Source organism: Carcharhinus amblyrhynchos, chromosome 7 (assembly GCF_965287045.1).
Source record: "Carcharhinus amblyrhynchos chromosome 7, sCarAmb.v2.hapA, whole genome shotgun sequence".
In the NCBI taxonomy this organism is placed as follows: domain Eukaryota; kingdom Metazoa; phylum Chordata; class Chondrichthyes; order Carcharhiniformes; family Carcharhinidae; genus Carcharhinus; species Carcharhinus amblyrhynchos.
In genome coordinates this window covers 120,066,119-120,089,757 of record NC_137330.1, presented here as the reverse complement: position 1 = coordinate 120,089,757, position 23,639 = coordinate 120,066,119, and the positions used below count along the sequence as shown (strand labels likewise).

Below are 23,639 nucleotides of genomic sequence, written 5' to 3'. Positions count from 1 at the left end.
TGAAGCCATTGCATTGTTAGACAAGTGGTGATTATTGGCTCAACTCTAAATGGACACAGCGGGAACATTTGGGTGTGGGGGAACAGAAGGAGTTTAACACTCTTGCTGAGAATAAACTTCGATTCTAGATATAGTCATTTCCAGATCCTGCCTGATTGTCTCTGAATAATCATTTGGTGACTTAAATACATTTGTGATTAACTAATATATTGGTTCTAGTGAGCTGGATACTGAGCAACTGGATTATTCCATATATGATTAAATAGTCTCCAGATGACTACCTCCTCCTCTGGGAATTTCCAACAGGGCAATTTTCTAATTCCACAAAATAACATGACAAATAGTCTGTTTCCTGCATAAATGTAAAATTGGTGCGTTCATTTATTTACTTCAGTTACCATGCTGCTAGTCATTCTCAAATGTGTTCGTTGCCCTAGCATTTACTGAGGTTGTTTCTGACCTACTACTGAACTGTTTGGATAACTTTAAAGAGACAGCCATTTTCAAAGGATTGTCGTGTTTCTGATATAGGATCAGTACAATATTGACAGTTTGATCCATATTTGAAGAGGTTAGTGCTACTATGGTCTGAAACATTTGGTAGAACTGGAAGGTGTTAGCTCTTGAGATTAAGCACAATATTTTTGCTATTTGAATATTAAAATGTGGCCATGATCAATGTGTGTAAATTAATATACACTGTTCATAACTGTCTCCTCATGGCTGACTTTACAACTGTAATCATGAATGTGATGCGAGTGCGTATTATTAGCTGCTCTGAACACTTTTTATATTCGACTGAAGCTGCATTATATGTTGTTTTTTAATTGGCTCATGGAATGTGAATGTCAGTGACAAGACATTTATTGCTCATACCTCATTGCCACTGAAAATGTGATTTGCTGCTACCTTGAACCCCTGCAATCGTCTGGAGTAGTTGCTAAGCAGATTCTGCAAGTGCGAATCTATAATTTCACTGCTTTCTTTACATTAACGTTGCTGATGTCACCACTTCCCGTTACGTTATTACAAAATGGCAAAGGTTGGAAATATTTATAGGCCTAATGCAGGTAAAATGGCTAACCATTAATTTAAAATTAACTTTTCTATTTGCTTGACTACAACTGAAAGAAAAGGAAAGAAATGCATTGCAACCATAGAATTTCCCACCCACACCTCACATCCTTTACCTTCTGTGATGAGCAAAATCTATCATCTCAGCTTCAATATATTCAACAATGGAGTAACTACAACCCTCTGGGGTAAAGAATTCCATAGATTCACGCTTGTATATGTATGAAGCAATTTCTCTGCATCACAATCCCAAATGATTGGCCGTTCATCCTGAAACTGTGTCCCTTTATTCCAGAATAAATAGGACCTGCACAATACCCGGGTTTGGGCTGAAAAGTAACATTTGCGCCAAACATGCACTGCAGGAACTCACCAAGACTCCTGAGGCAGCACCTTCTAAATCTATGACCACTCCCATCTACAAGGACAAGCGCAGCAGATGCAATGGAACACCACCACCCAGAAGTTCTCCTCCAAGCCACGCACCATCCTGACTTGGAAATATACCACCATTCCTTCACTGTTGCTGGGTCCTCCCTCCCTAATAGTAGTGTGGGTGTACCTACACCATATGGACTGCAGTGGTTCAAGAAGACCACTACTTTCTGGAGGGCAATTAGGGATAGGCCTAGCCAGCGAAGTCCGCGGGCTTTCAATGAAACAATCTCAGCTATCTGCCCTGTCAATGTTGAATGTTTCCGTGAAATCACCTCTTCTTCTAAACTCCAGGGAATGTAGACCCAAATTACTTGGTGTCGTGTCATAGAACAGTCCTCTCATCCCGGGGACCAATTTAGTGAGCCTTTGTTGTACTGTCTCCAATGCAGGTATATCTTTCCTTAAATATGGAAACCAACATTTTTCGCACAGTATTTCCAGGTATGATAGCAAATGTAGCAAGTCTTCTTTATGCTTGTAGTGCAATTCACTGGCAATAATCTGGTAGTGTCGACAATCAAAGAGATCTCGGTGTACATGTGCATGATCCCTGAAAGTTGGCACCCAGGTTGATAAGGTTGTTAAGAAGGCATACGGTGTGTTAGCTTTTATTGGTAGAGGGATTGAATTTCGGAGCCGTGAGGTCATGTTGCAACTGTACAAAACTCTGGTGCGTTCGGACTTGGAGCATTGTGTACAGTTCTGGTCGCCGCATTATAAGAAAGATGTGGAAGCATTGGAAAGGGTGCAGAGGAGGTTTACCAGGATGTTGCTTGGTATGGTGGGAAGGTCTTATGAGGAAAGGCTGAGGGACTTGAGGTTATTTTTGTTAGAGAGAAGAAGGGTATGAGGTGACCTAATTGAGGCATACAAGATGATCAGAGGTTAGATAGGGTGGACAGTGAGAGCCTTTTTCCTCAGATGGTGATGGCTAACACGAGGGGACATAGCTTTAAATTGAGGGGTGGTAATTATACGATGGATGTCAGAGGTGGGTTCTTTACTCAGTGTGTAGTAAGGGCGTGGAATGCCCTGCCTGCAGCAGTTGTGGACTCGCCAACTTCAAGGGCATTCAAATGGTCAGCAGATAGGCATATGGATAACATTGGAATAGTTTAGGTTAGAGGGTCATTAGATTCGTTCCACTGGTCAGCGCAACATCGAGGGCTGAAGGGCCTGTACTGCGCTGTAATGTTCTATGTTCTATAAACAGCAGCATATTTGTATCCTAATTGCTTGCTGTACCTGCATACTAACTTTGTGTTCCTTATACAAGTCTATCAAGTGTCTCTGAGCATCAGTGTTTCCAGTTGCATTTAAAAATATTCTTTTGTATTCCCTGGATAATTTTCCACATTGTTTGGTAAGTAGCAGAATAGCTTGACTAGTTCAGGTGCTCAAGAGTTCAGTGCTATTGGTGGAATATTGTCAGGGCCCATAGCCATTTATACACACATATATATTTTTTCAGAAAAATATGGTGTGAAGACTTAGCCCCATTACACCTCACCTTCTCAGGTTATATTTTCAATAATATTGTTTAATTCTGGAAAGAAGTGGAATTTTATACATCTTTTCCCCTTTCTCCATCTTGTGAAGTTGTTCGAGATTGCTTGAGAACTTCTTCATGTTTTTATTTGGAACTGAAAGCAGATGTTTCATGAAGGATAAGTTGTTGTGTTGCCAGTGCTTATTTTCTAATCCATGTAAAGATTCAGTTTAACCATCTTTCTAATATTAGATCAGTGCAACATGAACTGTGTGCTCCATCTTTGAACAAAGTTTAACAATTAAAAATAACAGCAGAAAGTGCTGAGAACACATAGCAGGTCAGGCAATATCTGCAAAGAGAAAAGATAAGTTCTGAAACATTGCAGGTGAGGTGTGCTCCCAGTGAGAACTTGTCCTTTTATGAATGTTGATTGTCCAGCAAGGTTTTTACAACGTTTGATGTTTCCATTTCAGATTTTCTTTTTATTTTGCTGTGTTTAATAAAAATTAATGTGATAATCTGTCAGAATCTAGATTGCAGCATTGGACATTGTAATGGAAGTACAATGATTCAGAAGTGGGCTGATATATTATGCTAGTTAATTCAAGGCTGTTCCTGACCTCTGCCAGGGTTAACTTAGAACAGATAGTAAATTAAATTCATTGAGCACCATGTTGGGCAGGGTGTTAGGGGAGGGGGGAAGTAAACCCATGGAAATGCAGATTGTGCGTATTTGATCAATTTTGTTGCAATGTATTTAAAATCCACAGCAAATAATGTCAGCATTATAAGCAAGCTGCATTGGAAACCTACAGTGACTGCTTAGCAGCATGTGAAAACAGTGACAAGAGCAGTAAACTTACCAGAAGTGGTCTTTGAGCTGTCGATTTCCAACTTTCGCTCTTTGGGTTATGGTTTTAAAGAAAGCATTGTTTTAACAATGGATCCCAGTACCTACCCAACCAAAGGAGTTCTGTTACTTTTAATCACCAAAACTTTCTCTTTGCCTCCCACTTCCAGACTTTTCACAATGTCATTGAGATTCCACAATAAGCAAGACAGCAATTGTAAACAAGATGAATATTGTATGTGAAATCATGTTGGGATTATTAAAACTGCTGAATTACTAAAACCTGGATTAACAGTTCATTGATAATTGAAATAATGTGAAATATGGTAATATCTATGGTGCCTGATCAGAAACCCCATGGTATGTTATAAAGCCAGACTAAATCCCAATAATTTTCTATTTTGACATAAATGTGAGGAAAGGGTGCTTTATTACGGAATTAATTCCATTGACAAATTAGGGATCTTTTAAACAAAAGATTTATTCACAACACAGTTTAAGTATAACTCTAACAAAATGTAACAGTTTAACTCATTAACCATTGAACAATCTTTAAACACGAAAAGAAACAACTATTAACTTGTAGCTTATTACTATTCAGTTCCAATTAAACAATATTTCCCTTATAGATTAAACCCCACTTCAAACGCAGCAAGTTCAGGCATGCTTGCTTTAACAGCATTGGAGTTTGCAGAGAGATTTTGTAGAGAGAGCAAGCTATTTGTCGGCTTCTATCTTTAAACCGTCCTGTCCAGCAACTGAACTCAGAAAGCTGTTTTCCTCAGCTACAAACCTAGCTCCTCAATGCAATGGCCTTAATCAGTCAGGGGATTGGGTATTTATTGGGGTCGGGATATTATGTTACAGTTCTCTAAGTCATTGGTAAGGCTGCACTCGGAGTATTGGGTACAGTTTTGATCACCCTGTTATAAGAAAAACATTGATAAACTGAAAAAAGTGTGAAGAAGGTTCAGGAGGATGTTGCCAGGGCTAGTGTAGCTGAATTATAGGGAGAGGTTGGCCAGGTTAGGACTTGATTCCTTGGATCATAGATTGAGAGAGAACCTTATTGAGGTGTATAAAATCATGAGGGGCACAGATAGAATGAACGCACATAGTCTTTTTCTCAGGGAAAGGAAGTTGAAAACTAGAGGGCATAGGTTTAAAGTGAGAGGAGAAAGATTTAAAAGGGACCCCAGGGGTGACTTCTTTACACAGAGGATCGTGTGTATATTGAATGAGCTGCCAAAGAAAGTGGTTGAGGCAGGTACAATACCAACATTTAAAAAGCACTTGGATAAGTACATGGATGGAAAGGATTAGAGGGATATGGGCCAAATGCAGGCAATTGGAACTAGCTGGGAGGGCATGATGGTTGGCATAGACCAGTTGGTCTGAAGGGCCTTTTTCAGTGCTGTACTGGACTGATTAGGAACAGTCAGCAAGGCCTTGTGGGTGGAAAATCATATCTCACAAATTTAGTTTTAATTTTTGAAGGGGTAACCAGGAGGGCAGTTGAGGATAGTGCAGTCAACGTTGTCTACATGGACTTTAGCAAGGCTTTTGACAAGGAAGTGCATGTTGCATAAGGTTAAATCTCACAGGATCCAGGTAGCCAATTGAATACAAAATTGTATCTTGACGACAGAAGACAGAGGGTGGTTGTAGACAATTGTTTTTCAAACTGGAGGCCTGTGACCCGCGATGTGCCTCAGGGATCAGTGCTGAGTCCACTGTTGTTTGTTAGTTTGTAGATGACACCAAGATTGGTGGCATAGTGGACAGTGAAGAAGGTTATCTAGGGTTGTAATGGGGTCTTCATCAATTAGGCCAGTGGACCGATGAATGATTGCTGGAGTTTAATTTAGATAAATATGAGGTGATGCATTTTGGTAGATCGAACCAGGGCAGGACTTACTCAGTTAATGGTATGGCGATGGGGAGAGTATAGAACAAAGAGATCAAGGGATACAGGTTCAAAGTGTAGTCACAGGTGAACGGGGTGGTGAAGAGGGCATTCAGCATTACTTTCATTAGTCAGAATATTGAATACAAGAGTTGGGATGTCTTGTTGAAGTTATGTAAGACATAGATAAGGCCACACTTGGAATACTGTGTACAGTTCTGGCCACCCTATAATAGAAAGGATATTATTAAACTAGAAAGAATGCAGAAAAGGTTTACTAGGATGCTACTGGGGCTTGATGGTTTGAGTTATAAGGAGAGGCTGGATAGACTGGGACTTCTTTCTCTGGAGCCTAGAAGGCTGAGGGGTGATCTTATAGAGGTCTACAAAATAATGAGGGACACAGATCCCTCAATAAGATAATCAATAAGTTTTCCCAAAGATAGGGGAGTCTAACACTAGAGGGCATGGGTTTAAGATGAGAGGGGAGAGATACAAAAAGCCAGAGGGGCAGTTTTTTTCACTGAGGGTGGTGAGTGACTGGAATGCTCTGCCAGAGGTGGTAGTAGAGGCAGGTACAGTTTTGTCTTTTAAAAAGTGTTTAGACAGTTACATGGGTAAGATTGGCACAGAGGGATGTTGGCCAAATTTGGACAATTGGGGCTAGCTTCGTGGTGAAAACTGGGTGGCATGGACAAGTTAAGCCGAAGGGCCTGTTTCCATGTTGTAAACCTCAATGATCAATTGTTCTATGACCCCCATTTCTGATATTTGGTACACCTAACTCACCTCTCCATTACTTTAATCAAAAAAACACCCCAAGGGTCCTCTTCTTCAGTAAACAAAAACTCATTAAGCCTCCTGCTAAATAAACACTTACATGGTTAAAAGGAGTAATTATCCTACTTTCCAGCAGCTTCTTTATTCCTGCCAGAGATATGGTCACCATATCTCAAATGAGGAGCAAAGTTGAGAATAACGTCAACTGGTATGGGAATTGAACCTGCACTGTTAGCATTGTTCTGCATTATGAACCAGCTGTCCAACTAACTGAGCTAACCAGAATATACTTTATGAAGAAAAGGCATTCACATTCTTTTTCAAATAATAATGCCATTCCTTTTTTAAAGTACTGATCTTGCTTCAACATGTAGTGGCATTAAGTGCGCCTAGTTCCTTGCTTAAATAAAAAGCATCAAGTGCAAATGCTTATCAGTTGCAACTTGCATCTACTGAGCAACTTTAACAAAGCAGAATATCCCAATTCATGTGCAGGGCAAAGGGGAGGAAGCTATTGTTGGAGAATTTCACTTGGGTGGGGTTTTCTATTGGTTACTGTATTGGCACACAAATAATAATTAGATCACTAATACTGTGATTCTGCCAAATTAAGATATACAACTCCTTCAAAGGATTGCTCTGTATTTAATGAAAATATTTAAAGGGTTTCTTAATACAATGGGGAAAAAAAGCTTCATTGAGTACAAAAAGATTTTGCTTTCCAACTTTTAGCTGAAGAATCATTAACAAACTCTGGTACAAACATGAAATGGATGGTTGCCAGCTGACCTAGATTGAAATAAAATGAAAGCAGGAAAAATGATAGTGTTTTTTCTCGTGCAGCCTCAAAGTGCCTAGAATCCTTAAATTGCCAAATACTATCAATAGCTTGGAATTTGGAAAGATGCTTTCTTAGTGCTCTTCCTCACTAACTTGGTGCCCTCACTAACTCAGCACAGAACAAAGACAAAACCTGCAGTCTTCTTCATATACAGGGCTCAAGTGTCACTGCAGTATTTAAATGCTAATGTTTCATTGCCTTTCACATAGAACACACCTATGATGAGAGTAAATTTTGGCTCAGGGTTCCACACTTAATCATCATTCAGGGACCTCTGTTGGAAAGTGTAATAATTCTTGTTCACCAGTTAAGGGAAAAACAACATGTTTATTTACAAGTAAAGGCTAAACAGAGTCTTGCACAGTCATTGGCTAGCTCCTGAGAAGGTTCTGGAACAGAAACCCAAGCTCACCAGGGTAATCCTCCACCCTGGGTCTTGTGACCCTTTGCAGACACTCCCCCCCCACCAAATCCTTTTCTACAAATGTCAGTGCTTAATTTATACAGAGACAGGCAGCTCAGTTCTATCTGTTTCCATGGAGATGCTGGTTATATCTGCGGCAGGATGACCAGGTGCTTCAGTTTTTGGTTAGATGGCAACATTGGAGGATGGCAGTATAGTTCCTGATGGCAGTATAGGCTGCTGGGCTACTCTCGCTTCCTCAAATGGTCTGTTTGTTTCCGGATGGTAATTTCTTCTATGTCCACTTGATAAGAAAGGTGTCCCGTTTTAGATACAATGACTCCAGGGACCCAATTTGACCCACTTCCAAAATTCCTCACATACACAGTTTCATCCACTGGAAATGATTATGTTGGCTTATGTGAATCATGTTTTGTCTTCTAACAAATGTAGACCATTTGAGACAGTGAGAGTTACTCCAGCAGCCATCAGGAGCTATAGAGATATGGCCTGGTAACATTCTCTTTTGGAGATTTGGTGCATATTAGATGGGCCGAATGGCCTGCTTCTGCACTCAAGATTTTATCATTCTGTGATCAGGAATGTTATCAACTATCCAAGCATTGAAGTACCTAGTCATCCTGTGGTAGACACAAAGCACTATGAATTACACAGTGCCCATCTGGGTATATCTAAGATGAAGATGCTTGTTGGGAGTTATGTCTGATGGCCTGGCACTGATGCCAGCATTGAAAGCCTGGTCAAGCACTCTGAACAGTGCTAATAGCAGGAAAGGTTGCTTGATGCAACCCCATTTCACCCTTGGAGCAGCCTTTGTGAGTGCTGAGTTTCAGAACTTTACCGCCCTCAATGGTATCAAGCACATTAGGACTGCGCCTTATCACCCAACGGGCCATCTGAATGAGCTGTCCAAACAAGTCTGGCCAAAAGAAGCAGTCAGGAGGGACCTTGAAAACTAGAATCTCACGATTCCTTCTGGATTATAAGGCCATTCCACGTGCCTTGTTGTCTTTAATAAGACCCAAAGTAGCTTGTGATCAGAAACAATAGTAAAGTGCCTACCTTAAAATACTGGCAAAAGATCACGGCTCTGAAGAAGGATCATCCTGACTCAAAACATTGACTTTATTCTCTCTCCACAGATGCTTTCAGCCCTGCTGAGTTTCTCCAGCATTTTCTGTTTTTGTTGCCACTTTGTCCAGGCTCTGAAGAAGTAGCAGTTGCCTGTGAAGCTGCAAAGTAGCATGAGTCAACTTCTTTAGAGATGAGAGAGAAAACTGGGACATTTGAAAAAAAAATCTCCATTACTGTGTAGTTAAATGGAAATGGCATTCTCAATCATAACACTGGATTGCAGTTCTGTATTCAAGTGTAATGTGATTCACTGTCGAATACAAGTCACCATGTTTGGATTTTTGTTCTTTCTGGGCTCCTTAAATTGGGGCAGTGTCATTTTGCACTTTGATAGGTAAGGATGGGTGATATTGAATTCGGTTTTCAGTGTCAATGGGACTATATCAGTTTTACTAAGAGAAACCGCTGTGAATTGCTGTACACAGTACTTTGATCTCCTACAAAACTTTGTTGATGGAGAAATGTGATGGTTTAGGTTGTTTGGCAGAGAATTGAACTATCCTTATATGTTCAGTGTTCTATGGGGAAGAAAGAATCTGTGATTGGCCTTGGCCTATGTTGCAGAATGCATTTATTGAGGCTCTGAACTTGCCCACATTTGGTATTCTGTCGCTTCAGATGATTTATGATTTGTATTTGTTTAGTTAGCTAGCATGCTCTTTGCATTTCACAAAATATGTAGTGTTTTGAAGAGCTTCTCTTGATGTAACAGAATCAGACTTTAACAGCCCTAGAGGGATTTTAAACCCATTTTGTTTTAGCATGTCCTTATTTTGTTTTTTATGATTTCCTGATGACTTTTTACCCCCTTTGATTTAGTGCACTGCAGAAAGTATGTCTTGACACTGCATGATCTCGTCCCCTCTCTTTAGAGATTTCCTTTCTTAACTTTGCTGTTGGAGGGTAAACGGTGAGCGAATGTTAGTCGCTAGCTTTCAATGAAGAAGGGGGATCAGTTAAGTTCTGCCCGCATCTTTTATTATTTGATCATGGAATGTAAACATCACCGATAACTTTATTATTCATTCTTAATTGCCCTTGAGAAAGTTATGGTGAATTGCCTTCTTGAAATGCTGCCTTGCATGTGGTAAAGTTCTCCAGTAGTGCTGTTAAGTGGAAGTTCCATGACATTGCCATTATATCTGTTATTTCTTATGACACTTTAGGTGATTGAAGAGATCGGCAGAGACTTGTTTACTGCTGAGTATCACATATTCAGTTTCTACTTGATGGCCTACTTTTTGAACAGTTTCTGAAGGTAGTTTTTGGTGCTCATAAAATTAGGTCCTGGGACATAGTAATGATGCCAGTGGAAACACGGAGTTGCCCCTTTTGAATTTTTAGCTGCCAGTGATTGCAGCACATCCATGCAAATTGGTTGACACTAGACTAAAGGAGATTTTGAGCAGAATGTGGATGTGATTTTTCTCTGGGCACTGCTTTGGGTCCTGTCATATTTCCTATGCGCTGCATGCATCAATGGGTTGTCTCAGACTTTTAGTTAAAGTTACACCAGAGGTCAGAGATCAGAAACTGTGGAGAAGGTCAAGAGTTGGCTAATGTCAGAATTAATTCATAGCCAGAAACACTGTGAGATGACCTCTCTTTTTATTAATTTTTCATGGAACAGGAATATCGCTGGTAAGGCCAGCATTTATTCCATAATTACGCTTGAAGGTTGTGAGCCACCTTCTTGGTCCACAGCAGTCCATGCTGTGTAGGTTACCTATAGTGCTAGAAAGGAGTTCCAGGATTTTGACCCAGAGACAGTGAAGGAACAGTATTCAGTGAGAATGGGATGGATGTGACTTGAAGAGAAGCCTGCAGCTGCTGGTGTTCCCGTGTGTCTTTTGTTTGTCCTTTCAAGGTGGTAGAAATTGTTGGTTTGGAAAGTGTCATCCAAAGAGTCTTGGTGAGTTGCTGCAGTGAGCCTTACAGACAGTGTGCACTGCTGTCATTCCACGTCAGTGGTGGAGGGAGTGAATGTTCATGGTAAAATGGGCTGTTTTGACCTGGATGGTATTGAGCTTCTTGAGTGTTGTTGGAGCTGCACTTGTCCATGCAGGTGGGAAGTATTCCATTACACTCCTGACTTGGGCCTTATAAATGGTGGCCAGGCTTTGGGGAGTCAGGGGATGAGTTACTCGCTCAGAATTACCAGCCTCAGATCTGTTCTTGTAGCGACAGTACTTATATGGCTAGTCCAATTCATTTTCTGGTCAACTGTAACGCCCTCCAGGACGTTGATAATGGGGGATTTAGCTGTTGAATGTTAAAGGAAATGGTTAGAGCATCTGCCTGAATGCTATCTGGTTAAATTTGTGCCTGACTGAAGGGGCACAACCTGCATCCTTGTCAAACTAAAACTATTTTGCATAATTGCAGGGTGTTATGGCTAGTTTAATTCCCTGTTGCAGCATTAAACTTGGAGCTTTGCTATTACCATAATATGCTTCTGGTTTCAGAGCTTTGTTATTGATCTCTATCAAGATTGGTTTGGTCTTAAATCTCATTTGAAAACCATTCGGTAACATAATATTCTCAACATTGTGATGTTCTGTGCAGTTTCCAGCCTTTTTCTGGGTCAACCTCACAGCTAAAAGAAGCAATATCCTAGATGTCACTGTGAAAGAATGTGCATTCCATCTTGACCAAACTGGATAGATTTCTTAGCTTGAAGATTTTCAAACATGACAAAGAGATTTCGTATTCCCTGAGCATCCAACAGATTTAAAAATGTAGTAAATTTGCAGAATTGTTTGGCTCCACCTTGAGGCAAATGCAATGATTGCAGATGTTTCGCGTGTTTGCCCAGGGGACAAGTTGAGGTCATAAGAATAAAAGTGAAGAAGAGCAGGAGCAAGTCAGTTGGCCCTTTGAACCTGCTCCACCATTCACTAAGATCATGTTTGATCTTCTTCCGCAGTTACAGCTTCCTTCACTGTTGATTATCTTAGTACCTAAAAATGACCAATTTATGACTAACATCCTCAACTACTGAACAGCCACAGCTCTTTCAGGGAGAGAATTTGAAAGATTCACAACCCTGTGAGTGAAAACATTTCTTCTCATCTTAGTCCTAAATGACTGATACTCAGTCTTTTCTCCCCTGTGATCCTGAATCCCCAAACGGGGGAACAACCTTTCAGTATCTACCCTGTCAAACCCCTTCAGAATTTTGTATATTTCAATGAGATTCCTTCTCATTCTTCTAAACTCTGGGAAATATAAAAAGATGCAATGCTGTTCAGATTTAAGTTGAGCTGCATTTTGAATTGTGTTGGATGCCTAGGATGGAGATTAGGATGGACATAGATTCTCCTCATTCAGCAAATACTGATTAATTGTCTGACGCATTACCTGTTGTGAGCCCAGGGCAGTTGGAGTTATACAGGAGAAATCTAACTTTTATTCCTGCATGTCATCAAAATAGATTTGAAGTTAGGGTTGGATGTGTTGAATCGCAGAATACAGATTCACAACAAAATAGATCAATTTTTGATGCCTTTTGAGAATAAATTTGATAGAAAGAAAAGATCTTCACTTGAAAAATCAAGTGAAATCAGTTTAGATAGAGCAAAATGTAATGGCATGGGGCAGAAACATTTGTATTTTATAGGCCACTTGCAGTAATTCTCATGATTGGCAAGATATGGAAAACACAATGGTTAGTACTGCAGCCGCACAGCGCCAGAGACCCGGGCTCAATTCCAGCCGTGAGCGACTGTGGAGTTTCAACGTTCTCCCCGTGTCTGCGTGGGTTTCCTCCGGGTGCTCCAGTCCAGTTTCTTCCCACAGTCCAAAGATATGGAGATTAGGTGGATTGGCTATGCTAAATTGCCCTTTAGTATGTCCAGATGTGTAAGTTAGTGAGATCATTTCTGTGGGGTTGTGGGGATGGGCCTGGGTAAGATGTCTGTTTTACCCAGTCAGTGCAGACTTGATGGGCCAATGACCTCCTCCTGCACTGTAAGGATTTTATGATCCCAGTATCCTGGACAATATTTATCCCTTAATTAACATTGCAAAAAAAGGTTATTTAGTCATTGCCACATTGTTATTTGTTGGAGCTTACTGTGTGCAAATTAGCTGCTATGTTACAGTGCGTGCACTTCAGAAATACTTCATTGATTATAAAGCATTTGGATTGTTCCCCGTTTATGAAAACTGCTATATAAATGCAAATCCTTTTTTCATTTGGTTTTAATTTTTATTTAAACTGGGCAAACTAGTAATAATGTGGAGGACAGTGCTATGGATTTCATTCAAAATAGTTTTCTAGAGCTGCATGTCTAGGAACCAATCAGACAGCATGCTATTTTAGCTAGAGTGTCGTGAGACAGGGTTAATTAATAACTTTTTAGTAAAGGAACCTCCTACAAAGAGTGATCGTTAATATGATTGAATTTGGAGTAATTTAGCTAAGTCAGAAACCAGGGTCTTAAATCTAAACAAAGCAAATTATGTAGGGATGAAGAGTGAGGTAACTAATGTACACTGGGAAACTAAATGAAAGGTCATGATGGTTGAAAAGCAATGGCAAATATTTGAAGGATATGTGATGATACTCAGTTATAAAGTTTACTAAAAAGGAGTATCATTTCTCTACTTTTAAAACAATTAAGGTTCCACTCATCACTTAGTCATCCCAAGCTGACTATTCTCAAAAGTACATGAGAGATTGTTGGTTTCTTGATGCCCTTGTGTATTTTTGAGGGAGAGCAGTCAATTAAAAAGTATTCTTTGTTCACTTATGAAGTAGTGATTACTGATGACCACTAGCTTGAGGATGCAATCTGTATTTTGTTTCATTTCCTGATGATTTTTCCTGTACTCAAGTGATGAGAAAAACCAAAGTAAATAGGTAACATTCTAATTAATACACTGACTTTGTGGATTACCTCAGGTTTAGCATCTGACTCTGGGAATGTGTCTGTTTAGATGAGGCGAAATAGGTGTGGATATCTCAAGTTACATATTACAAGAACCTACAGTACAGAATTGGGCTTTCTGCCCAACTGGTCTTTGCCCGTGTTTATTTACCCATCCGGCTTCTTTCTCCCTTGTAATTTTGTCAATGTGTTGTGTACACATCAAGCATTCCTTCATAATTGTTGGTACTATCTGCATCAAGCACTCCTTATGGTAGTTCCACATTCTCATTGCGAGTAATTTCTGGCAAAGGCCCAACTGATGGTGCATACTGTTCAGGATAAATTGCAGAACCAAAGATTTCTTTCATTACATTCTAATTTAGGTATGGTACTGGAGGGTTTTCAGTGGGAGGCAGATTCCTAAATTAATACTGTTTTCCACTGCATGCACGTCACAATTAATCATAGCTGTCTGCATTAAACTTCAATTCGTAGATACATCTGCACTTTCTCGGGTAACAATTCAAATGGGGACTTAAATTCACTGATTTTAATATTTCTGATTGGAATTTTCAAAAGATGGTGGACAGTATTTTAGAAACTGTTCATTTTACCTAGTTAATGTCTGCTGTGCATTGACACAGAATATAGTCTGGAGTGGGCAAGCCTTTTTGTCTTTGTGAGCTACTGAGGTACGTATGTTTGGACCACGCATGAAATTGAAACCAAACTAATTAATTTGTATGTAATCAAAGATAATGATAACTGGTTTTGTGTTGACTTTTTTCTGAGGCAGAAGGCTGATTGGTTCAAGGTTCAACATGAACTTGAACATATAATCGAGACTAAGGCTATAGCAATATTGATGGATGTATTGTCAGAGTTAAACTGCTCACTTATTCCATGGTCCAAGGTGAAGAAGGACAGGATTTTACCTATGACCTGACCAACGCTCCTATAATAGCTGGTCATTCATTCATTCATTTGTTGTTTGTAGGATCACCCTGCCTGCCTATTGGCTGCTGTTTTACCGAATAACCATGTCTGAACATTAGAAAATAGTTAATTGCTTGGGATTTTAGATTTATGCACCAAAAAAAAGTAATCAGAACAGCAGTTATGAGCTTTTCAGCTGCTGCTGCGTTTATATATTACAAACCCTGCTCATGTGGAAGGTCTGGACGGGGTGAACGTACATCCTCTCAATCTGCCATAGTGTTCTAGCACTCCAGTACGCTACAGCCCTGACAAATCCATCTATACTCAAATAGTTTTATTACGTATGACCCAATTTTCTACAGTATTTTAGAATTGTCATAGAATCCATATAGTGCAGAATGGTGGCCATTCAGCCCATCAAGTCTGCACCGACAACAATCCCACCCGGACCCTATCCCTGTAACCCTGTCTATTTATCCTGCATGTCCCCATGACACGAAGGGGCATTTTAACTTGCCCAGTCAACCTAACCCGCACATCTTTGGAGTAACCTAATAGCCTGTGGAAGGAGACAGAAAATATTGGAAATACATGTCAGCTTCTGAAAGACAAAGTTAATGTCACCTATCCAAATCCTTCATCAAAATTCCAATTCAATTGATGTCCCACTCAAATACTAACCTTTTGGATCTCTTCTAAGTACTGACTGACCTGCTGTGTAGTTGCATCAATACAGGATTTCTGCTGGGTAGTTTCATGGTCTGATCCATCTTCAGTTGCTTCATCAATGATTTTCTGTCAATTCTGAGGTCAACAGCAGAGATGTTTGCATTGTGTTCAATGTCAATCACAATTCCTCAGAAACAGTCTGTGTCTTTCATGCAGTAAGGTGTGGAGAACAAACAAGTTTCGGGTGGTAAATGGCAGGTAAATTTGTGCCACCAAATGCCGGGCAATAACCACCTCCAACAAATGAGAATCTAACCATCTCCCCTTGTCACTCAACTCCATTATCATTGCTGAATCTCCCACTATCAACATCCTGGAGGTGGGGGATTACCGCTTACCAGAAGCTTTACTGGATCAGCCAATTAAATACTGTAGCTACAAGAGTTGCTCAGAGGCTGGAACCTCTGTGGAGAGTAACTCACCTTCTGCCTCCCCAAAGCCTTTCCATAATCTACAGGGCACAGGTCAGAGGAATATTCCTCATTTGTCTGGATGAGTACAACATGAAAAACACAAGCTTCACACCATCCAGGACAAAGTAACCTGTTTGATTGGTATCCCCTCCACCATCTACAAGATGCACTGCAGCAAACCACCAAGGCTGCCTCTTCAGCAGCTTTCAAAGTCTGTGATCTCTACCAGCTAGAAGAACAAGGGCGGCTGGTGCATGTGACTGTCACCTTCAAGTTCCCCTCTACGTTGTGCACCAACGTGACTTGGAGCGATATCACTGTTCCTTCACCATTAACTGGGTCATAATCCTGGAATTCCTTCCCTTCCGGAATTGTGGATGTACCTATATCAGATGGGCTGCAATGATTCAAGAGACACTCACCACCACTGTCTCACATCCAATAAGTTCCAGTACTTTTCTATTTTTTGGCTAATGGATCTATTGTCCTTATGACATAAGAAATGGGCACAGGAGTAGGCAATTTTCCCCTTCAAGTCTGCTCTGCCATTCAGTAAAATTATGACTGTGGCCTTCATTTTTCAGTCTTCCCCCATGACTCTTGACTCCCTTTAGAAATTCCTCCTCATCTGTCTTAAATGGGAAACCACTATTTTAATTGTTTACTCTACTTCTAGATTTACCTATTTGGGGAAACATCCTCTCAGCATTTACTCTGTCAAGCCCGCTTGAGATTCTTATAAGTTTCAATAAGACCACCGCTCATTCATCTCCAGTGAGCCTTCTTTGAATCTCCTTAAGTAAGGAGGCAAAAACTGTATCCAGTATTCTTTTTTAAAGTTTATTTATTAGTCACAAGTAAGGTTTACATTAACACTTCAATGAAGTTACTGTGAAATTCCCCCACTCGCCACACTCTGGCACCTGTTCAGGTCAATGCATCTAACCAACTCGTCTTTCAGAATTGGGAGGAAACCCACACAGACAAGGGGAGAACATGCAAACTCCACACAGTCAGTGGCCCGAGCCAGGAATCAAATCTGGGTCCCTGGCGCTATGAGGCAGCAGTACTAACCACTATACCACAGTCATGATCTAATCAATGTGCTGTACAGTTGTAACAAGACTTCCCCACTTTTATATTTCACTTCGCTTGCAATAAAGGCCAACATTCTGTTGACTTCCTAATGACTTTTTGTACCCATTGAATGAACACCACTCGACAACCACCAGCAGGAGCGTTTCCTTCCAGTTGGGGAACATTTCAGCAGCCAAGGGCATTCAGCCTCTGATTTTCGGGTAATCATTCTCCAAGGCGAGCTTCACGACACACGACAACGCAGAATCGCTGAACAGTAACTGATTGTCAAGTTCTGCACACAAGGACAGCCTCAAGCGGGATCTTGGGTTCATGTCACCCTATCTGTAACACCCACGACTTGCCTGGGCTTGCAAAATCTCACTAACTGTCCTGGCTGGAGACAATGCACACCACTTTAACCTGTGCTTGGCCTTCTCTCCACTAACATTGTACCTGTAAGACTTGATTACCTTTAAAGACGTACATTCCAACCATTCACTTGTAAATTGAGTTTGTGCCTGTATATGCCCTGTTCGTGAACACAGCTCTTCACTCACCTGATGAAGGAGCCTGAGACTAGAAAGCTAGTGCTGCCAAGTAAACCTGTTGGACTTTAACCTGGTGTTGTGAGACTTCTTCCTGTTAGCTAGTCAGTCCACTTTCCTGTTGGCTGTCTGTATCTCTTTATTTTTATGATTTCCATGCCTACTTCAGTCTTTTAAGATGCACAATTGTGGAGCATGCACAGCCTTCTATTGTAGACGATTTCAAAGATTCACAAGCCTCTGAATGAAGATATTTGCCCTGACAAATAGTCAGAGGCTGGAGTGCGATAACTATGGTGGTCTTTGGTTAATCCTGGATGAACCTCTGTTGCTATTCCAGTTGGTGGCCTAGAACTAGGGAACGCAGTCTCAGAATAAAGGGTAGGCCATCTAGGACTAAGATGAAGAGGAATATCTTCACTGAGGGTGTTAATGTTGAAATTCTCTACACTAGAGCACTGTTGGGGCTCAGTCATTGAGTCTGTTCAAGACAGAAATCAGTAAGCTTTCAGCAGTAAAGACATCAAGGGATATGGGGACAGTGGGTGAAAATGACATTGAGAAAAATGATCAGCTTTTTAACTTCTGAATGGAGAAGCATGCTCAAGGGGCTGAAAGGCCTACTCCTCCGATTTCCTACACCTAGATTAATCTTCATCCAGAGGAATTGACTTGATGAAAAATGTTCAGTTTAAAAAAACACAGTATTATGTCCTGAAAGGAAATATGAAGAATTGTTCAGCAGATGCTGAAAATCTGAAGAAGATCTGAAAATGCTGGAGATATAGAGCAGGTCAAAAGCGAAAAGAGACCGGTTAATGTCTTGTGTAGGGACCTGAGATCAAAACCCCTGACTGATGTGCTGTGTAGTTCCAGGATCTTGTGCTTTTATTTAGTTTCTAACTGGTTATACTTCAAAAAAAATCCACGTGTTGTCTACATCACTCGCAAGGTCAAAATTTGTTGCCCGACTTGCTCTTGGGAAGCTGGCAGTGAGCCAGCTTAAATCGCTGCAGCCTATGTGGTGTAGGTACATCTTCGGTGCAGTTAGGACAAAGTTCCAGGATTTGGATCCAGTTATTGTTTTTTCAGACCCTCAAATGATTCCTGGGGAAGGAACTTGAATATCTTAAGTGCTTGCGGTGCACTGAAAGTACAGGTTGCCAAGAAATTTAAGTATTTGCTGTCTGTGCTATTCCCACTGCTTGTTGACCTTCTGTTTCAGTCAGATGAAATGTCCACTTATGGGTGAACTCAGAAGTCTGATATTTATCATTAGGAAATGTACAGATACAGCAATTTTACAGATGTTTAACCATTTCAGAAAAACATTTTCCTACGATTCCCTGTTTCTCCATGTCTCATGGTAAAGTGGGGACCCATACCTAACCATCCACCAGTACAGTGATCAATCTACATGGTAGCAAGTGGCAGACTACTGGTTTTATCTGACTTAAGTCTCTTTCTCCATGTTAATTTTAATAATGAGGGTGAATCGGTCACAATTTTGTGGAATGGTGGAGTGGGCTGCCACATTAGTTGCTTTCTTCACCTCTCTTGTGTGACTCGTGCATATGTTTACAATGGTGTGTCAAGGGTTTCAGCCACTGCATAATCTGCTGTTGGAGTGACTGCACTCCCTCCCTTATATTCATAATGAAGACTGTATTTCCCTGTCCTTCAAAGTTGAAGGCTGCCCTGTATGAAGGGCAGCCATATCTGCCCATAGTATTAGAACCATGTAAAGAACCAGCTTGTATTCATACATATTAAGTAGTCCTGACTGTTCCTACCACTCTAGATTGAAACTTTACCAGTTATTCCCCTACAGGCGAACCCTGCATTTGACACTGAATGGGTTAAAAAATGCTGTGTTTTAAATTGAAATGACTGGACGTGATTGCATGACTGCATTTTCAGGTGAAGCAGTTGTAAGATCGTTGGAAGGTATTTTGAGAGATAGGATCTGCTGACATTTAGAGACGCAAGGACTGATCAGGGACAGTCAGCGTGGCTTTGTGAGTGGAAAATCATGCCTCACAAATTTGATTGCGTTTTTTGAAGGGGCAACCAAGAAGGTAGATGAGGGCAGTGCAGTTGATGTTGTCTACATGGACTTTAGCAAGGCCTTTGACAAGGCACCACGTGGTAGGTCGTTGCATAAGATTAAATCTCACAGGATCCTGGGTGGATCCTAAACGGATACAAAATTGGCTTCTTGACAGAAGCCAGACGGTGATTGTAGAGGGTTGTTTTTCAAACTGGAGGCCTGTGACCAGCGGTGTGCCTCAGGGATCAGTGCTGGGTGCACTGTTATTTGTCATTTAAATTAATGATTTGGATGAGAATATAGGAGGCATGGTTAGTAGGTTTGCAGATGACACCAAGATTGATGGCATAGTGGACAGTGAAGAAAGTTATCTCCAATTGCAACGGAATCTTGATCAATTGGGCCAGTGGGCTGACAAAAGGCAGATGGAGTTTAATTTAGACAAATGAGAAGCAATGCATTTTGGTAGATTGAACCAGGGCAGGATTTACTCAGTTATTGGTAGTGCGTTGGGGAGAGTTACAGAACTAAGAGGCCTTGGGGTACATGTTCATCGCTCCTTGAAAGTGGAGTCGCAGGTGGACGGAGTGATGAAGAAGGCATTCTGCATGCTTGGTTTCATCGGTCAGAACATTAAATACAGGAGTTGGGACGTCTTGTTGAAGTCGTACAAGACATTGGTAAGGTCACATTTGGAATACTGTGTGCAGTTTTGGTCATCCTATTATAGAAAGGATATTATTAAACTAGAAAGGGTGCAGAAAAGATTTACTAGGATGCTACCAGGACTTGTTGGATTGTGTTATAAGGAGAGACTGGATAGACTAGGATTTTTTTTCTGGAGTATAGGACGCTGAGGGGTGATCTTATAGAGATCTATAAAATGATGAGGGGATCTTTAAAAAAAGGGCCGCATGGACAAATTGGGCCGAAGGGCCTGTCTCCATGCTGTAACCTCTATGACTCTAGGAGCAAAATTCATTGCTTCATTCTAACACCTACTTATTCCAGCTTATCATTTTAAATTTTTAAACCATAAATATCATGGGGCTGAAATGTCTGAGTACCTTTCTACACCCACTCTTCCAAAACCTCTTGGCAGATTTTGATAGCATTTGAAAAAAAATCATTCTTGGGATATGGCCAGCATTTATTAGCCATCCCTAATTGCAACTCAAGGAAGTGATAATGAGCCAGCATCTTAAACTACAGCAATCTATGTGTTATTGGAGTTCCAGGATTTTGACCCAGTGACAGTGAAGGGACAACAAGTCAGGATGGTGAATGGCTTGGACAGAAACTTGCAAATAGTGATGTTCCCCTGTGTTTCCTGTCCTTGTATTTCCAGGGTGGTGTAGTCATAGGTTTGGGAGTGTTATTGAAGAAGTGTCGGTAATTTGCTAAAGTTGACCTTGTAAATGGTACATGCTAGTGTGCTGATGGTGGAGGGAATGAATGTTTTGAGATGATGCATGGGATGCCAATGTCCTGGATTGTGATGAGCTTCCTGAGTGTTGCTGGAACTGTATACATCCAGGCAAGGGAAGAGCATTCCATCATACTCCCAACTTGTGCCTTGTTGATGGTGGACAGGCTTTGGGGAGTCGGGAGATGAATTACTTGCCACAGAATTCCCAGCCTCTGACCTGCTCTTGTCGCCACAATCTTTATGTGGCTGATGCTGTTCAGCTTCTGGTCAGTGCAAGCTCCCAGAACATTGATAGTGGGAATTCAGTGATGGTAATGGAATTGAATATCATGGGGAGACCCTCGTTAAATGTTCTGATCTCTGTAGTGAAGAAATTACATTCATGACAAGATCTCTTCACATTTATTTTGTGATCATCAACAGTTGTAACTCTTGTCAGTATAATTGATATGTTCAATCATGTAACACCACTTAAAGTGTGGCAGATCCCAGATTAATTGGAGGTATGTATCTTGTTGCATGGGCTCAGTCGTATGCGTCATTTGATAAGGTTGTGTACATAGAACATTTTCTGGCATCTTGCCTGATCGTGACAGGGAATTTATTTACCAACAAGTATCCAGAAAGAATGAACTTGTAATTCTAAACTGTATTTCTCAACTTCAGTACACACCAAATAGCTTTACAATCAGTGTGTTACTGATTTTTCTCTTTCTTATACAGTGGATACTTACCCCACCCCCACTGACCTTAGGTTTGGTGGTCAGAACCCTCTTTCCTTTTGTAAATAGTGGTATTTTTATAGTTCTTATTTTCTCTACCCCTAAAGCATTGATAATCCTCAACATGTAGACACCAGTTTGCATCTTGATGAATTTAGGTATCTAGGATCAGACTTTTTTTTTTCACTTATGCTGTTGTCTGTTCTCTGCATTGTTCCATTTTCAATGATGCTGAAGTTTAAATGCTGAGATGAACACTCGTGCTGAGTGTAACTCGGACTTGAGTGTCTGTGAATGCAACTGTGATTAGCAAAAATGTCCAGAATATTGCAGGAAAACACAGCAGAATCTAAACAGATAGTTTAACTGAAGTTACTGGGAATTTTGAATAACTCAAATACGTTAAAATGATTTGGCATTCTGCGATAGTGATTGCATCTGCTAACACATTGTGATCCGTTTGGACAGTAATGCAGGAGACCACAATGGGTGTCGTAGTGCTTTGCTTGTTAAGCAGAATGGCCATTCTTTTCAAGCAGTAGCAGAGGAACAGAAAGCTGGGGCTTTCTGTATTAGTGGCTGTGGGATGAAGGGAAAAGGCAGAAAGAAATGAAGTGCAGAATTTAAAAATGACAGCAGATGATGAAGTTCATCTTTCTTGTACCAATTGCAGCTCACTGGCTATGTTAGAAACCTGTGATTTTGCTACTGAAAATTCACTTGACTGATTCCTGGAATGAGGGGGTTATCCTTTGAAGAAAAGTTGGAGGGATTGACTTGATTCGATTTAGTATTGTCACATATATTGGTATACAGTGAAAAATATTGTTTTTTTTTTGCCCAATACAGACACAACATACCATTCACAGAGTACATAAGGGAGAAGGAAAGGAGAGGGTGCAGGATGTTTTGGTAGATGGAATACAATGTGGAAAAGTGTGAGGTTATACACTTTGGAAGGAGAAATGGAGGCATATTTTCTGAACAGGAAAATGCTTAGGAAATCAGAAACACAAAGGGACTTGGGAGTCATTGTTCATGATTTTCTTAAGGTTAACGTGTAGGTTCAGTTGGCAGTTAGGAAGGCAAATGCAGTGTCAGTATTCATGTCGAGAGGGTTAGAATACAAGAGTAGGGATGTACTTCTTAGGCTGTATAAGGCTCTGGACAGACCCCATTTTGAGTATTGTGAGCTGCTTTGGGCCCCATATCTAAGGAAGGATGTGCTGGCCTTGGAATGAGTCCAGAGGAGGTTGATAAGAATGATCCCTGGAATGAAGAGCTTGTCATATGAGGAAGGGTTGAGGACTCTGGGTCTGTATTCAAATTTAAGAGGATGAGGAGGAATCTTATTGAAACTTACAGGATACTGTGGGGTCTGGATACAGTGGACATGGAGAGGATGTTGCCACTAGAGGAAAAACTAGAACCAGAAGGCACAACCTCAGGCTAAAGGGACAATCCTTTAAAACAGAGATGCAGAGGAATCTCTTCAGCCAGAGAGTGGTGAATCTGTGAAACTTTTTGCCACAGAAGGCTGTGGAGGCCAGGTCATCGAGTGTCTTTAAGAGAGAGATAGATAGGTTCTTGATAAGGGGATCAGGGGTTATGGGAAAAAGGCAGGAGAATGGGGATGAGAAAAAAATCAGCCGATTGAATGGTGGAGCTAGGGTGGAGAGAAAGATCAACTTAGTGCAAGGTACTTACATTCAAAAGTCTGATAGTAGCAGGGGAAAAAGCTGTTCTCAAGTCGGTTGGTACATGATCTCTGACTTTTGCATTTTTTTTCTGTTGGAAGAAGGTGGAAGAGAGGATGTCCGGAGCGCGTGGGGGCCTTGATTATGCTGGCTGCTTTTCTGAGGCAGCGGGAAGTGCAGACAGAGTCAGTGGATGGAAGGCTAGTTTGCACGATGGACTGG

The 23,639-nt window shown here is 40.8% G+C and overlaps 1 protein-coding gene across 9 annotated transcripts in view; it reads left to right on the top strand.

Annotated features, from left to right (window-relative positions):
- The window catches only part of LOC145345245 (serine/threonine-protein kinase MRCK alpha-like), a 545,867-nt gene that overhangs the window by 149,912 nt on the left and 372,316 nt on the right, over window positions 1-23,639 (top strand). The window lies entirely within an intron of this gene.